Below are 18,343 nucleotides of genomic sequence, written 5' to 3' on the forward strand. Positions count from 1 at the left end.
CAGAGCCACGTAGTATGGAAGAGTATAATACATTAACCCGGTGCAGAGACACGTAGTATGGAAGACGATAATACAGTAAGCCGGTGCAGCCCCAGAGTATGGAAGAGTATAATAAAAGTAACCCAATGCAGAGCCACGTAGTACGGAAGAGTAAAATACAATAACCCGATGCAGAGCCATGTAGTATGGAAGAGTATAATACATTAACCTGGCGCAGAACCACGTAGTATGGAAGAGTATAATACAGTAACCCGATGCAGAGCCATGTAGTATGGAAGAGTATAATACATTAACCTGGCGCAGTCCCACATAGTATGGAAGAGTATAATACAGTAACCTGGCGCAGAACCACATAGTATGGAGGAGTATAATACAGTAAAACATTGCTAATGTGAGAGGCCCTTCATCACCATGCAACTAGTAAGCGGTCAGATGCAAAAAGTGCCCCCTAGAGGAGAACATCAGTGGGCCGACCAGGGGGCCCGAAAGCACGTAAAACCTTCTATAGCCAGTCAGCGAGGCAGTCCACGGGAAAGAAGGGCCCATTTGGCAATTATAGGCTAATTATTCCATCTGGGCAAATTGAAACACGGCAGACACAAGCAGCTCATTCCGGATGGCGACCCGCTCCGCAGATGTTACGGCCTCCTGCGTAATTACGAGCGGCTCTTCATCACGCTCCGGCCCGGACCATTAGCCGTCTCTGGGCCGGGCTGCGTGACACCCATGGTGCACACCGTCGAGGGGGGGGGGGGGGGGGGGATAGGGTGCACACTCTTCTCAGATAACCGGCGGCGATCAGAGAGCAGTATTAACTGCCTGTCACTGGGGCTAATGAATGCCGTTCTTCAGCTATTTACAAATGTTTTTTGCCACGCTGTAATATTGCTTTTTCATGTTTATTTTCTCCTCGTATGGAAGCCGGTGCCATGCTGGAAGACCCTGCCATTCGCATTTTCTTCTAAATATGAGGCCGAAAAAAAAACCTTGAGGCCACAGAAGGAGGCGCGAGTGAGGAATGCAGTCCGACTTGCACCCCGCTGTTCCTCAACATTCGGGGGAACTTTCCGGCACATAGAATCTCCTATATCTGGGTCAGCACCTCGGTCACAAAGACACACTTTCATCCTCGTGAGGACTTCCAGATGACGTGGCGCATGGCACCAAGCCACGCCCCCACGGATCCCGAACGCAGGTGACAACCAGTAACAAACGGAAACTTTGGCCGCCTTCGCTTCTATTTTTATTTTCAACTTTGAAAGGTCTCAGGAGCGCTGGCTTGCAGGGATGGTTTCTTCCTTTTGTCCCCTATGAAGGTAGGGACACTTGCACATAACACAGACACAGACAAGACAGGCTCCGCCCACCTACACCATGGCCCCGCCCACCCACATTTGCATCACCAAAAAACAGGCACAAATATACGGATCATGGATCACAGCCCAAAACAAGCTGAAAGAATAGATTATGCCCACTCAGGCCTTCCAAGAGGACCAGGCCCTACCTACAGACACGCAGAGTATGGGCCCACAGGAGGCCTGAGCCGGCGTCACGCTCCGAAAGGCTGGCTGGCAGGACCGAGCCGGCCCGCATCCACATACAGGCACAGGCCCGTTACCTCCAGCGGGCCCTGAATGTGGGGCCCTTGGCTGTTCTCCACGTGACCTGGCGCTTAAAGACCTGCCTCCATGCTGCCATGGCGGCCTCAGGCGAAGGTCCTCGCTTAAACAGCGCTCTGATAGCGGACCATAGCGCAGTTTCACATGCAAAGCTCACACACTGCCACGCTGGGACCGAAGGCCCGCAGGTTTCAGCTGCCTTTTAAGCAGCACTGGACTGGACACAGAATGGCAGAGGGGCTGACCTACTCTCCAAATAACTCATTTACTAAAAGAAATGGGAACAGGCATAAGGACAGGCCGCCCAGCAGCCATAAGGACCCCTAACAGAAAGGAAGGAGCACTGCAGAGGGTGCATGCGCCCGCCCGCCCTCTGGACTGGGCCCACACGGGCTGGGACACGACCTCAGGCTTCCAGAAGGTTAAGTACGTGGGTGCGGTGAGAAAATGGCAGCTTTACTGCGCAAACAGTGCGTCAAAGTCGGCCATTTTATACACAAAAGGTGATATGTAAAGATGTGCAAAGATATAACCATCTAAAAATACATTTATGTAATTAAGTGTGAATTTTCTCCCTGATAAATTCCCCTTGCGGTAAAACAAGGTTAAATGTGAAGTATAGCAAATAAAACTGCTGTTGGGCACCATCACTGTGTTTTTACTCTGCGTAGAGTGTGGCAGGGTTAGGGTTAGAGTGTGGCAGGGCCTGAACCACACTGACCTCCATCACGGCGGGTGACAGTCGTCCCAAACCAGATCATACTGGGGGTGGAATGTTTCACCTGAGACTATGAGGCCAATCCTGATTTCAGTTTGCCCCCCCCCCCCCCCCCATACCAAGGACAGAAGGGAAGGGGCGACACCGGACAAGCAGGATAATGGGGAAAAGCAGAATGACGAGGAGAAGCGGACATCAGTTCTCCACTAACAGACACCGAAGCTAGCGGCTGTTTAGCAGCCCGACACACTGTGTGTCCATGAAATGGCCATTACCGCAACCCTCCAGGTGCCGCTCCAGAAATATTTACTCTCCGCAGCTTTCGCAGAAGCCCGGCTGCAAAGGGTGTTCAGAGATACGCTCCCCGTCTGCATGAAAGCATGGATCCTCCCAGCCAAACCCAGAGCCCAGGGTGCAACACGGTCCGCGGGCCACCGGCAGTGAAGAATCCCACTCCCACTGCGGCAGTGTATCCCGCCGAGGCCCAGCTCCGGGGGGGCCTCCGCCATAAACATCTGGCAGAAGACAGCTTCATCAGCGGCAGGGCTACCCGTCACTGCGCGATCATGGCGGCAGCTGATCGCCAGCGGCGGATGGACCCGGGGTAACATGGCGCTGAGTGGGAGGCCAGCCATCAGTCATAGTGCTGGCACGTCATGTGATATGTTGAGGGGGTCAGAGCCCCGCCCCCTTTCGGCATGCTGGCCCGTGTTCCTGGAAGACCAGACCGGTGGAATGTACGCAGATGGACCGGGCCTCGAAGACAAAAACGCCGCAAAGCCAACTGCACAGAAGTAGGGGAGGCGAGCAGAGGGGGATCTCGGGGTCAGCTCTGCGCTCTTGTCGGTTCCGTTCCATGGGTGAAAGTGGCTGGGGGGTCATGGACATTTTCACCGTCGTAGCTGGGGGGGGGGACTTTGATCGCCTGATCTGTAATGAATGACGCCGCACCTGCCAGAGGAGCCAGAGAGACTAACGCATCACCATCACAGCTCATGCTGAAGCTCCGTATAGCAACTGAGTGGGGTTGTGCGAGGGGGGGGCGGACGCGCTCCCCCGCCGCTCCCGCCGTCTGCCCGGCCGTGCCGGATTGGCGGCCGAGCGTCCATATGGGCCGGGGGGACGCGGCATATGCCGCTTTGTCAGTAGCTGTCTGCACACACGTGTACGTCACATAGATCGCCATGGATGCACACGCTAACGACAAGCCAGAGCTCATGGCGCCGAGCCTGCGGACACGGCTGAGATCCGGGAGCCTCGCGACGAACTGTGAGGGACGCGAGTCCAAGTCAAGTGTGATTACCCCCACCCCACCGGCGCAAAAATAACAAACACAGACAGCAGCATGTCCCCTACACTGTAACACAGTGCTGCACTGCATATCGTACACTGAACAGGCGTGTCAGGTCACATGCTGAAAAGCTGTTAAGAGGTAAACAACTTTGCTGTTTGACATGCTTACCCAAAAACATGCACACGCATGTCGTATTCATATCTTTGTGGGGACTCTCCATTCACTTCTATGTTAAAAACTCTAATCCCAACAATGATGATCATAACCTTAACCATGCTTACAAAATACAGGACTTATTTGATTCATTGTTAGATTTTAATTGCAGTGCCAGATTTTTTATAAAACTGATTTTCCACTTGTAGGGACCAAAAAAAATGGTCCCCATAAAGTCAAAATAACAGCTTTTTATGTCATTCTGGGGACATGAAGTATTTTTGACGTGCACACACACACACACAAGCAGTATGCTGCCAGACTCACAGTTCCCTCTCCTCCCACCCCCCTTGCTGGTACCCAGTCCCTGACAGCACATGTTAGCAGCGGATAACCCCCCCCAACCGGGTCACCGGTCCCCTTTTGTCCTCGCTCCGCAACCGCCCCCCCACATGGCTTGTGGCACCCAGCCATTCCAGGCGCCCAAAGGTAGCGTCGGCCACATGGATGAATGAACAATAACGAGCCAATAAATGATAATGAGGGGAGGCCTTGGCTCCGCCTAACGATCCCCTGCTTGGGGGGGGTGTATGTGGGGGACCGCTCCTGGGGCCCGAATGAAAAGGTTATCTCAGCCAATAATATATAAATAAAAAAAACGGCAAAGGCAAAGGAGGAGCGGGTGGGTGGAGGAGCAGGAGCCTGATTTAGCACCCAGGGAGGGGGCGGCCTGTCCCTGGCTGGCGGGTTTTACAGCTGTCACTTTGCAGCGGTGCCGCGGATTACCTGCAAGCACGGGGGCGCCGTGGAGTTAGCCTGACAGCTGAGGCTTAACAGCCATGCCGATTAGCATGGCAACAGGCTAGTGCGCACACACACACACACACACACACACACACACACACACACACACACACACACACACTCTCTGGCACGCATGTGCACTTCTGCTGTCGCCACTCGGCAGAAATTCATGCACGGCTTTCTTAAATGTCCAGAAATGTCCCGAATTAACTATCGCGGGCGGGCAGCGAATTCGCAGAACGACTGGGAATATATCCGAGGAGCAGAGTTTTACAAGGCTCCCCCCCCCCCCCCCCCCCACAGCACATAAATTGAATGCGACTTTCTTGAAATTACCTAGAAACAGCTGTAACAGTGCCCCCCCCCCCCAAATGCTGTAATGCAATTACGCAGCACTGCTCCGGTGTGGCGGCAGTCGATATATCGGCTCAGGGTTTGGCACGTCAGCAAAGTGAAGCTCTCCCACCCACAGATGACGAGCATCCATCTACAGAACATCACACGCGGGCCCACACATCGCCACATGCGGCTCGGCCGCCGTCTCTGATGCGAGCTGTCAGCGGCCCGCTCCTGTGCGGCACTGGGCCGGCCCGCCATGCTGCTTACAGGCGCCGCTGGTCCCCGTGATCATAACGGAAGATTACGGAAACGGTGCGATGGCGAGACACGCCGCCTATGGGCCAGGTGCAGGAACTGGCAGCCGCACAGTATCCAGTGCTTATTTTCCCTGTTTTGTTGAGTGCAAAACGTGAATAAAAGCGCCCCCTCTTGGTGGGACGTAAGAACGGTGTTTCTCTCAGGCAGACATGACAACGCAGGCCATTCCCATTACACAGCGTCAACAACGTCGCGCGAGCAATAATGCGAGAAAAACCACCGCTTTGGGGGCAGGCGCCTTCGACAGGGCCGTACTAACCAGCAAGACCTCCAGGGGGGCGCTTGTGGACAGATTACCCTGATGGGTAGGGCCTAGAAGGCAGGACAGAAGGACAGAATGTGTGGGCTCAAACAAAACAGTGTGTACACATACACCCACACAACATACATAAATCACGTATGAACAGCACACAAAGAAACACACAGATAACACAGAAAGCATGATGCAGATGTTGCACACTCAAATGCCAAACTAATCAATGGCGGCGGGGTCTGACCCAGCCGCACCGGCACAAACGCCAGCTGAGTCATTCCGTGACGCTCGCTAAATATTTTGGACTGGGCTGCGGGTAGCGGCTGACATTTTAACATCGATTCATGCTCTGAAAGGCACCAGCATGACTATTGTATTACTCGTGTGTCCTGTAAAATGGCTGAGGGGTTACAGAAATAAATATTACTCATTTTATCCTTGATTCGCTCCCCTCAAATCTCCCATGTTGTGCAGACAGAAAATAATTGAGGAATTACGCAAATGTGGCCCCAAATCTCCAAGCGGAGACCTTTTTCCAGCCTTTCTTTCTTTACCACCAGATACACGGATGAGGTGACTGTTTCTCAGAAACCAAGTCATTCCAAATATTAAATTATTATTCCATGATAAGCGTTAAATTTAAAAATATGGCATCTTGGTGTCGCGATCCACACAGTCTCTCTGGGTTTGAAGATTGTGAATTCAATTTAATTTGACATTCAAAGAGGATACGCAGCCTTGCAGCCAAAATACAGGATATACCACTTTTGGGTTCTGGTTTCTGCCCGAGTCGGCTGACCCCCTGGTAGGCTGACGCCAAGGTGAATAACATGGCGGCCGATAGCGCGTGTCGCTGATGTAGTCAGAGGAATGTTGCCAGCATATGCTCCGGCCTCCGAGTCGCTTCGCCTGGATGAAAAACATAAGAGAACATGTGGTTTCCTGATGCTTTTATCCCCTGATTCTTGCCTGGTCAAGCCGACCTGTAAAAGGTTGATGCTAATGCTAGTAATACCACAGCTAATAGCGTGAGTGGCTAATGCAGCCAGAGGAATGTAGCCAGCATATGCTCCGGCCTCCGCTCGCTTTGCCAGGACGGTTTGCGGCTCTCTCCGTGCGAGCGGGCCGCCCACCGCCGTCTGTGCGGCGCGAGAGACACTGGCTCCGCCGGCCGACCGCGTAATCACTGACGGAACATCATCCTATTCTGCTGGGTGTGAGAACTTGCAGAGCGTTTGAGCAGTCGCTGCCTTGGCGTGTAATTAATGAGGAATACTTACAGGCATGACCATTAGCATACCATCCATCCATGCATGCGTGCATCCACCCATCCATTCATCCATCCATCTTCTAACCACTTATCCCAGTCAGGGTTCACGAGAAGCCTGGACCTTATCCCAGGCAGCACAGGAAACAAGGTTGCCAATCTGTAGCAGGACACACACACTAAATCACACACTACAGGCAATTTTGTAAGACAGGTTAGCCTAACTCCACTGTAGAAGAAAAGGCCTGAGCACAGAAGTGGGATTCAAAGCCCCTTTTCGATCATTAATGTGCTGATCACCGAAACAGTGTTTAAAAGCAGCTCTTCAAGCAGCATTTGTACAGCTGCCTCCCCCTGGATCTTTCTTACTTGTTACTTGGCTCCTTCATTGCTGTTAGCTTGTACATCATTTTGGACAAAAGAGTCTGTCAATAAATAAACGTGAAAGTAAAAATCAAAACCCTGCTGGCTGGGGCAGAAGCATGGCCGTTCCTCACGTCTTTCCATCCGTCCTTAATAATCCCTGAGAAAATGACACAGCTGTTTTGACATTCAGTGGAACGCCATCGTCCCTCATGAATCTAACCTACTTCCTGAATCTGACTGCGCCACCAGCCCATGAGATCGCATCGTGGTCGCAGGTTAAGGTTAAATCTCTCGCCATCATATCACTTTGATGCACTGATACCACCCCTCCGTAAGGAATGAATGTTGTTCGGAGTATTTTTTATTTTTTTTATCTCGTCAGCGTTAATTAGCTCTCTGACTGTCTGCTCATACGAACACGGAGCACCACCGTCGTCAAAAAATCAAAATCTGACGACACACAGTCCTTAGATCATGCACAGCTCAGAGAAAATACAGGTATAGCCCAAAATGGCAGGAACAAGCATGAACACCTGGATGGCAGAAGGTCAATATGATCCAACACCTGGAAGTAGGAAGTTAAAAGAAAAACTTTAGAGGCTCCTGCTCATTATACTGTCCCTGAATTAATTAGCCTGTATTAACCTCAGATATGGAGCCTATGAATTCAGCACCTGGTTCATACACATGGCAGGGAGGCCATCGAAATGGTTTAACTAGATAAGATATAATCATAAAACTGACTGATAAGTGTTTGGCAAAAACAATGGTACTTTGGAGAGCACTGCCCAGAGAGCCTGCCCGTCGCGTACCGAATGCAGAGATCCTCCTACTCGTCTTGGATGGCTAAGGCAAGGTGCCGTGTGCACACTCCATTCGGATGTGATATTATGGTCTGTTAAATAGGACAGTCGCTTGGCTTTCTCACTGCTGCTGGTTTCTCCTCTCCGAAGCTGAGCTCTCTTATCGCCAACCGAATCCTCGAGCTCCTCTGCAGCGGCTCTCCTACATGATGGCCGTCGCCAGATTGATTCTCGAGTATGGTGGTCAGAATAAGATCAATCGGGTCTCAAGTGTGCCAGGATTTCGAGTTAATCCTTCTGGAGACTTCATGCCTAGACAGGGGAGTAAATAAAGAAAAAGCAGAGACCAGGGTATCATACTGGGGACACTACTGCTGTGGAACAAGGGGGTTTCTATAAATCAAATTAGACACCTATGAAGCTGATTAGAATAAACTTCCGGGACACTGGACCAACGTGTCCAGCTGTTCATTTGTGTTCAGATTTTGTTACTGCTCCACATACAGTTATTGTAATGACCTTGTCGGGGATGCCTCAGGATGTATTAACGTTTACACTGCAAAAGACGTATGGTCAAATGCGTAGCAGAACTCCACAGCCAGTGGTTTGACTGATCGGATCACAGTGTGTCTTGGTGGCCGTTTACACTTGTATTTAACCCTGTCAACTTCAGATCCAATCTTCCATTTTCCATTTTAAAAGCAAGTGTACAGAGGGCCCAACATCTCCTACAAATGTTTTAAAGTATCAGGTAGAAAAGGGTGACTGTGTGGAATTGTTCTTGAATTGTTCTCCAGTTGTTATCAGTCTCCCTGGGTGTGTGCGGGGGGGTAAAACGGCATCAGCTTGCGTTGATTGGTTTATGATTTTAAGTGACATTTGACAATGCCAATAATAATTAGAGGAATACTTTGCACTCGCCTAATGACTCCAAAACAAAATAAGTTTAAACCACCTTTACGTTACAGGTAAGTGATACTCCCCTGGAACAGGGGATATATAGGTGACGCCATTTAAGGGTGGGTGTCATTACCGGAACTCAGAGTGCTCACTTAAATCTTACATGTCGACTTTCACAGCCAGCACAGGCTTCTACAATGTCAGGGTTCCGGTCTGACTGGTCCCTGAGACAGCACAGCACTGGAAACGCGTAACCAATGAGAACCAGAGACGCAGGCCGAAGGGACAAATCCAGAATGAGGTGCAAAAATAATCATAGTCAAGTATAGAGGATCAGAAAACCACAGAGGAAACTGCACATGGGAACCAGGAAAAAGCCTGACGACCACAACAAACACAAAAAACATACCAATTGCCTGGAACATCAACTGTGGAATTACAGTTAATAAAGATCACGAACACGGAAACAAGATTTTGGTAACCAGAACCATGAAACTCAAGCCAAAATGCCAGCTGACCAGAACCATGAGACTTAAGCCAAGACACGAGCTGGACCAAAACCGTGAAAATCAAGCCAAGGTGCCAGCTGACTGAGACCAAGAAACCCCAGATAAGATGCCAGGGACCAAAATTATGAAACAAAAAGCCAACTGACTGAAACCATGAAACTCAAGCCAAAATGCCAGCTGACTCAAACTGTGAAAAATCAGACAAGATGCCTGGTGAACAAACCCATAATATTCAAGACTAACCAAAAACTTGCTTAATATGTCAGCGGCATTGCATTTCTAGTAGTATCTCAATATTATTTTCATTGTTATTTAATCTTCAAACTGGTCAATGGAGAGACGTCAACCAAGCTTCCAACTCGACTAACACTTCACGTGAAGTGATCCTTGCACAATCACGGTGACTCTTGTCACTACTGAGGGGAAAAAAAAACATATGAGGGAGTAGAAACCACAAGCAAAAGTATTTATGCAAACTAAGGAAGTGCAGGGTCTAGATAAAACAGTAAAACAAAATGAACTGGCCATAAGTATATGATCTGCTTTAAGTCAAAGATCGTAGGAGATTAGCAGCTGGTATTCCCATGCACCTTTACTGGAAATTCCCCTTTAGACATCCTGCATTTTACTGTTGCCCCCCCCCCCCCCCCCCCTCCCAGATACTGCAACCCCGAGCAAAAACCAAAAATAAAATTCCGGACAAACCAAACCTTGAAGAAGCTAGTCTCACAAACAGTGAACACTGAGCCTTACGCTCAGAAGCAAGAATGCCATTGTCCAGTTTAAATAGAGCAGACAACTGTACGGCAACTGTACTCAGGTACCTGATTACAAGGCAGCACTGGTGTGAAACTGCAGGCAAAAGGGGATGTGACACATTTAAGATTATGTGACAGTAAAAATACTCGTTCAGTGGACCTCAGTAAAAAATGAAAACCCTGCTTTCATAAATTCTGCAACTCTGCTTTGTCCATATGTCTTATTAATATATCATAATTATGTATAATGTATATGATCCTGTCCCTTACCGGGGGCTGATCTGATTCATGTTTATAGACAGTTTGTCTAATTAATGATCCGTTTCAGTCCACATTACTGCGCGCTCTGCTCTACTTCCAGATGTGAGACCTCCGCGGGGCCGAGCCAGAAATCGTTGGCCAGAGAAACTCGCCGCCGTGTTCATAACAACGGAGACCCAACAAATCATTAAAAAAGGGGGCCGGCAACCCGCGGTGAAATACACTCATAAGCCAGCAGCAGACGCGGCCACACAGCCATGGGGGGGTGGGATCGATACAGGTGGGGGGGGGGGGCATGATGTTTTAAAAGCAGAACTACCTGAGCGCCTATCTGCCTTCGCTTGAGGGTCACAACTCTGCCCGCCAACAGGCCGTCGGAGGGCTTTGTGGAACCCTGCAAATGCCACAATTCACCCCTGATTCGGGTTTTGGGCCGTTTGGCGTCGAGACACGTGTCTCCCGCCCCCACAGCTCGCCTGTCAGACACCGCCGTTACTCAAAGAGGACTGGCTGTCGTCCTCATACCACCCGTACCTAGAGCGCCCCCGTTGGCTGCTGTTAGCGTTACCGGCTTCGGCTCACTCGCAATATCACTCCACCTGCGTTTGCTTTTCTGGCTTTCAGTTCTTTTTTACTTGAATTTCTGTTTGTTTAATCTGCAGCAGATTTAGGAGCCCGTTCGAGAGGAAATGACTGCGCTAATGTGTAACTCGCTTTAATTCCACAGCAGACGGGATTAAGAGAATCCTCCAAACTGTCTTTCTCCCTCCTTGAACAATAGCTTCCCTCACCCCCTCCCCCCCAGAGAGCTGCTGATTTACGCCACAGTGTCAGTGGCCCCACACGGCCCAAACATCTATTAAAAAAAGAACTGCGCACTAAATAACACCCCCCCCCCGCCCTTTGAAATACTCGTCCTCTGTTCCTGCCACCCGTCCCCCCCCCTCGCCCAATGTGCTGGCTATTTAAATGCTAAGTAGCCGCTCCCCCAGGATTGCTAACCCTCTAACCGAAGACGGCAGTGGCGTGCTTCAGCCGCGGATTTGCACTTGTAAAACTTAATTATATATGTCTCCTTATAATATTCGTGCCGACGCTGCCATTGAGCCGGTGGCTAACGCTTTAACCGCCTCCGAAAAAAAAGAAATAAAGAAAACCTCTCAGCGGTTTGCCCCTGATTCATGTTTACATAAACAGACCCGGCGTGACGTCCGTTCACCTGCTCCGGGCGCGCAATACGCCGGTTGCGCGTGGCGAAGCGCCGTTGCACCGGTCTGGGCGCCGCTTCCCATTAACGCACGATAAAAGACGCCGGAGGGTAGCTCATTTAACGCGGCTTTTGGGTGACAACAATAAACCAGGGAGGCTCCTTTCAGCATCATAAATTAGAATTTGAGGCTGCGGACCCCTGGTCGAAAAGTAAAATCTTTATGATGAGCGGCCCGACGGAGACAAATGGCCGCAGCGGCGGCGAGGCCGCTCTCACTCCGCCATCCGCGCCTCCATCTATTTTCATTTAGCCGCTGATATTGTTGGAGTCTCCGTGGAGACTTCTGCTAGTCGTCCCCCGAGGACACGGCCGGTAAACTTCCGCCATTTGTTTTCCAGCGGGGTCCTCAGAAAATGCACCCCCCCCACCCTTTATGTAACCAGCGTTTAGGGTTTTATTCTCTCAGCAACCGCCCCAAAAAAAAAAAAAAAACCCAGCCAAGCAGAAAGTAATGGAAGAGGGAATTTTTGAGCAAACCCCCATATGACCCGGAGCTTGGACACTACTAGAAGGTCAAAGCCGACATGCTGTAATTTCCAATCTTCCCGCTATGGTCCAGCACTTTAAACCGGCCGGCACCTGATCCATTTAACACCCCCAGAAATGGCGTCGGAGAATAAGCATGGGAGACTTTTCAAGAGATCACCAGGCCTACAGGCCTCGGATGTCAACCCGCCTCTCCTGCACAATCGCTTTGGCCCAGTGTGCAGCAGACTGGTGGGCTCGGGGGGGGGGCACCATATCATAAAAATAAATAAGCAAGATGAATAAAAAGGATGCTGACGGGTGCCCCGAATGCAGCGTGGCAGTGAAGAGAGTACGGCCAGAGCAGAGCTGGCGTGTCACGGATAACGGGGGGGGGGGGGCTTCCTCCCGGCTCCGGGTCCCAATGACAAAGCCAGCTTTTCACTCCTGGAGTAATGAGGCTCCGAAATTCCACCTACAAATGTGGTGACACTTTGTAATATCCTTCCCAGTCTTTTTAATCAGGTCCCTGTTTCGGAGAGTCTTCAGATACAATAGGTGGGTACACAGACACACACAGACACACACATATGCTGAAACGCGCATACACACAGCCAGACATGCTCCGACGCACACATTCTCCAAAACAAGTGTGAGCGCACGTACAGACACATGGGAACAGGCACGCTCCTTGAACGGCACACACACGACACCCCTCTCTCCCCCTGCATCCATCGGCTTAAAATGAATAACTCTACTGTGGTTTACAGTGCACTTGATATTTGACTGCCTGCTAAATTTCGAGAAGGACTCAGGAAATTCAGGTGATAGTGCTTTCTCTCAGAAACGACCCCCCCACCCCACCCCCCTGCACACACACACACACACACACACACACACACACACACACACACACACACACACACACACACACACACCTTCTGCAATCAGGATATAGAAAGGTTGAAATAGCTACAGACCAAAACGAAGCATTGACTAAGCACATTTACAGGAACAGGAGGACAGCGATGGGAAAGATGATAAAATAGGTGAACTCCGGGGCCTTCCAGCGGAGATCAATCCCACATGGACCCGCAGATGTGTTATGGACATTGGAAAATCAGATGCTGGGGCGAGTCCAGAGTGCACAAGACAAGCATGACCAATGCAAAAATAAAACACAATAATTACCCATGTGGTTTGCCATCTCTCCGCAAAATGTGCGCTTATTTCCTCAACGGATATTTACGTCCGGATAGATTTAAGATTGTGAATTAACTTGCGGAAATGGACGATGTTGATTGAAGCAAATTATGTTAGAAAATGGTAGGTCAAACGGCTAAGATATCTAAACTGAAGGTTCAGTTCAAAGCGACCTTGGCTGCTCCGCATTACGGTGCGGGACTGACAGCTGAGCCCCACGCAGAGTCCGCTCCCCGCATCCGGCAGCCCGCTTCCCGCACCCGGTAGCCCGCTTCTTCCCGCAACCGGCAGCCCGCATCCTGCTTATTTCCTTTATCCCCGGTTTAGCCGCACTTCCCCAAAAATAACACCATATTGCTGCTGTTTAATTCAATCCTCCGTAACATTTTCTCCACTGAAATGTTAAAAGTGCTCGCAAAGAAAACACAGGAAGTTATTTTCGCGTGTGTCTGCGGAGGATTTGGGTCAGGAAGCGCGGTTATAACAAGGAGCAACTGAAAAGCGGGGAAACTCAAGGCGCAAAAACGGGCGCCGTCCTCATTTTCTCCTTCTCTACTTACTGGGGCAACGTGAAGTAACATCATGATAAAACCTCGGGGTTTGCAGTTCCCCTCCAATATTAACACCTGTGCTGCACACACTGGGATGTATTATTACTCAGGGTACATGTCATCTTACTCTCCTATTCCCAGAGTAGGCTAGTCAAGATGAGTAACATGGTGATATCCAAGATGTCCATGCCGTATGAAAGGCAAATAAGGGTTTAATACCCGTAGTTTAACTCTTAATTTTAGCCACCATCAACCAACCTGGCTGATATCCCATTTGTTTTGAGTTTTATTTTATTGCCTGTAAAGTACGTCTAATAATGGCATCGGTAAATAAACTACGTGATCACACACAGCAGCTCTCCTGTCAAACTGCCGCCCAAAAATCAAGCGAATAACTACAAGTGCGGGGGTGGGGGTGCCAGGCATTAAGCCCCCCCTCCATGCTGGAGCTCATTTATGCGCCCCTGGTAAGTTTTGCCCCCTCGCAGATGCCAGCACCCACCCCCGGCGCACTAAGGGACGACCACCGACGCCGGGAGTGACAGATGAAGCCTGGCTGGGGCTGATCGGCGGCGCTGAAGCTGATCTACGATCCCGAAGCTGATCTGCGCTCCTGAAGACAATCCGCGGAGTTATCAGCTTCTGTAAAAGAGTGACCAGCCGTGCAAGCGCCACCGCAAACCCGCCCCCACCGAGCCGGAGGAATGTCTCAGCAGCAAACTTCACCGCTAGATCTTGCCCGAAAACTCCTTTATTCCCTTTATAATAAAGCGAGGTCAGCGGCACACATGTACGCGCATAGCAGCACATGAAGGAGCCAGAAACGGGAATGTTAAAACATCATTACATAACAACAGGCGACAGATTAAACCTTAAAGCGACAAATAAAATCCAACAAATAAAACCCGTCGTTTATTATCTGTATTATTTCTACAGTTCGCGGTAGATGTCAAAGTAGCTGCTCATTCCCATTTTATTTCCAAAATTCACCGTCATTCAGACGGTAAAGTTTTTTGTTTATTTCGAAATAGCATATTCAAGGCTTCGCTTAACCTCACCTGCTTTTTTAATCTCTTTATCCGTCTTCCAAGCAGCTGTTCTCGGCGAGGTATTTCCACTTGTTTAAGTCTGCTTATTGAAGTTGCATGGCTTGAATCTCATCGTCCTCATTCATACGCTATATTTACAGAAAATATTGGCATTAGAAGATTATTATAGTGTCTATATTCAGTCAAGCACGTGAGTAAATATTGATAAATATTTAAGGGTAATCCTTAGTAGTCAATCTCACGCAAACTGAGAAAATGAAGTGCAACTCATTGCTGAGTTACTTGAGCAGTTTTCCGTCCGTTTGCTATAGTAGAGCCGCGGCTCCCCAAGTCTCTTTAGGTTGAATCGACTTCCATCTCCCCCAGTATTGCTTCACCCGGAGCCGCGGCGCCTTTCTCCCATACTCTACACTTTCCCCCCCGGTAAAGCATCAGATTTGCGGAGCGGCGGCGGCAGCCCCGGGTCCTGGTCCGTTCCCGTCAAAGGCGCACGGTCAAGCCGCGACCCATAGGACCGGCCCCGGCTCACTGGGGGCCGATTTCAGGAGCACTAGTATTCTGCAAAAAAGCTCGGCGATGATGAACCAGAGTGGAGCCAAAGAGCGGTAAAGCGCTGTTTGCGAGGTTTATTCCTGAGAAAAATAACATACAACACCTACCGCCTCCTTGTGGTGGCAAGAAAAGGCGAAGGCACGCAGAATTAAGGATCCTAGATCTCGCAAGATCGAGGCGAAATCCACATCAAAAAATACATAACGACTAGCAAAAGTAAACATTTATCTATATTTATTCGATTAATTTTAATCACCAGTTAATTTTGTTAATATTAAAAGTAAGTAACCAATACACATATATTCTATTTGTATTTGTTTATTACGGTTATATCTGAAACGTGTTGTTAAAAATACAAAGAATAATCCATTCAGTATGCTAATATGTCATATATTTAAATGTTTATTTTTTTAGGGCTTCTTCATAACTTTATAATATAAAACTCTAGATCAGCAGCACTAAAAAGCTTTTCTCCAATATTTTACAGGGTAATTTAAACAGATTCAGTGCCGGTATGTTTAAACCGTCCCTGAACCGAAAATTAAGCAAATCAACTATACAAGCAACTGTCATAAAGGCAATGACAACTTCTTCATCGCGGAATTTAAAAACCCATATTGCTAGGTTTGAGAAAATATGGTAGCACTTCTAAATAAAGACTCCCTGCAGCTATACGCAATCAGACGTGCAATCCTCGACAAGACTGACAAACTCTTATTTCGCAACATTGCGTCCACAATAGACTGAATACAAAACCAGTCTTTGGGGAATTGTTAGTTTATTTTAAACTCATTTTCATTACATAATCCCCTATTAATGCCTTCTGTTGGGTAATTATACATTTGATGTTCTGTAAGGAGAATTTCGACTCTTTACAGGCATATTTAATGGTCAAACATACAGAGAAATGCACCCACAAAGTGTTACTCTCCGAGCCTCGACGCCAGTGCAATGTCGCTTCATTTTCTCATTCTTCCAACCGCTGTACAGGAGCAACCTTTTAATTAAACTATTAATCTCAGAGAAAGTGAAAATGAATCCCAACGAGATGAGCTTGTTGCTTAAATTAAACCCTCCTCAAATGAGAAATATGATGAGTGACTTTTGAAAAGCGCCGTGTCAGAGGGCAGGGTGAGGGACAGGTTCCGTCCGAGACGGCGCATCCCAGCTATGGGATTCATGGCGCTATATACGCGCTGTGGACTACCAACCGGCTTGGTGATGCAGACAACAGAACCACAAAGACACTTTCATTTCGTTTCCTGGAATTCCCTCTAACCTGGATTAAGACTCCACATGCATGTTAAACATATCTATTTATACCGCGCGTGCTTATTGTAGCCTATGTGGAATGAGGTCCCGTATATAACATTTCGCAGATGTAGTCGCGCAGCCAGTGTTACGATCGGCCGATTATTAAACAACCCGGGAGAGTCTCTGCCAAGCAGTACAAGAGCGCATCGCGGATCATCCCGATTAAGGGTTTTTAAACGCGACGGCTCTAAAGGGCTATAATCAGTGCAGGCGCGTGTGTCTGTGTGGGTGCGCGCGTGTGTGTCTGTGTGTGAGTGAGTGAGTGAGAGAGAGAGAGAGAGAGAGCCCATAGACGTGGCTGTAGTATTGCCGATTTGATCCATTCGCAGACACCGAAGAGTAAGTCCATTGACTCACTGCAGCCAAGGAAGATAATGGCTTCAGGAAAAGGACTTGTTTATTCTCAAAAGAAAATATCAAGGGTGAAAGCGACTTGGCTGAAAACACTCTCATTAAATTATAGCCTGTCCTCCAAGGAGCAAAAGTGGTGCAGCACTTGATAAAACGAATCTAATTTACCGCCAGTAATGAGTAGCCCAATTTCATCTTCATACAGGCCGTTGTTCATTTAGGCCGTGTTGTTAACTACAGAAAGAGGGAGCTTCCTGCTGTCACCCCCAGACAGCTGACGCGATACCCGGTTACATCGCGTTCATTTCGCGGCCAGTCTAGCATTTAGCGGTTTTCAAGCATGGCCACAGATCACCAAGCACAGCGACAGTGGGTACTAATGGAAGGCTGTGACTTTAATGATCATACAAGGGGCTCCTGGTCTTGCCCAATGTATGCTACATCTGTGGGGGGGGGGTGCTCTACTGGGCACTATGTACTGGCTTAAAACCATCCCCACTTAGAGTAGATCAAATATAAAAAACGAAGACAAATGTAGATAGAGGCCAATGAGTAACGAATGACGTGCGGAGCTGACCAAAGAGGCGGGACTTCCTGTTTCAGGACAGCGGCTTCTCTCACACCTGTTGTGTGACATTCTGATGGCGACCGGATCGCACATCCACAGCGCACCAACGGCCGCTCTGCCAGGTGTTTATGAGTCGCCCTTCCTGCGTCGGTTCCGTGTTTAGAAACGCAGCAGTCGCGGCGGCTCGCGGTGGCGGGATGTGTGGGCCCCCATGATAAGTGATGCATGCGTGCATTGAGCGAGTGAACGGCGCCCCCCGGATACATTATTCATCGTCCGTTGGAGTTTCATTCCAATGAACAGCTGTACTTAAGGATGCTGTATTAACTCTAATCCCTCTCGCATCCGTCTGATCTAATCTCACCGCCTCTAATAGAAATCACAGAGCCAGCTCCAACAATCAGGGCATGGGGGGGGCACGATTACAAATCCCTCTCCTTTAAACAAGTTCATATGAATAACAATGTAATAATCCCCCCCACCGGCCCTCCCCTGGGGTCTCAGTGGGCTTTGACACGTGCATCATGCCAGCCGTGGTAATGCAGAAGATGATGGGTACGGTATGTGGTCACGGCTCAGCCCTGCAGCACTATGCCCCCCTGCCACTGCGTGACGTGTTGTCGCATTAGAGAGACGTGCTTGTTTACCGAGCATCACG

General features: G+C 49.2%; 1 protein-coding gene across 2 annotated transcripts in view; it reads right to left on the reverse strand.

Moving 5' to 3' along the window:
* il1rapl2 (interleukin 1 receptor accessory protein-like 2) overlaps window positions 1–17,194 on the reverse strand; it is a 158,865-nt gene extending 141,671 nt beyond the window's left edge. Inside the window, exons 1-2 of one of the 2 annotated variants that reach the window (XM_049029688.1) lie at window positions 16,370–17,194; window positions 14,910–15,028 (exon numbers count right to left, since the gene is read on the reverse strand). The gene's annotated coding sequence lies outside the window, so the exon portion shown is untranslated. Of the gene's footprint in view, window positions 1–14,909; window positions 15,490–16,369 lie in introns of those variants that run through there. The other variant, XM_049029686.1, reaches the window with a different exon arrangement.
* Between the last annotated feature and the right edge of the window lie 1,149 nt (window positions 17,195–18,343).

Source organism: Brienomyrus brachyistius, chromosome 10 (genome assembly GCF_023856365.1).
Source record: "Brienomyrus brachyistius isolate T26 chromosome 10, BBRACH_0.4, whole genome shotgun sequence".
Taxonomy (NCBI): domain Eukaryota; kingdom Metazoa; phylum Chordata; class Actinopteri; order Osteoglossiformes; family Mormyridae; genus Brienomyrus; species Brienomyrus brachyistius.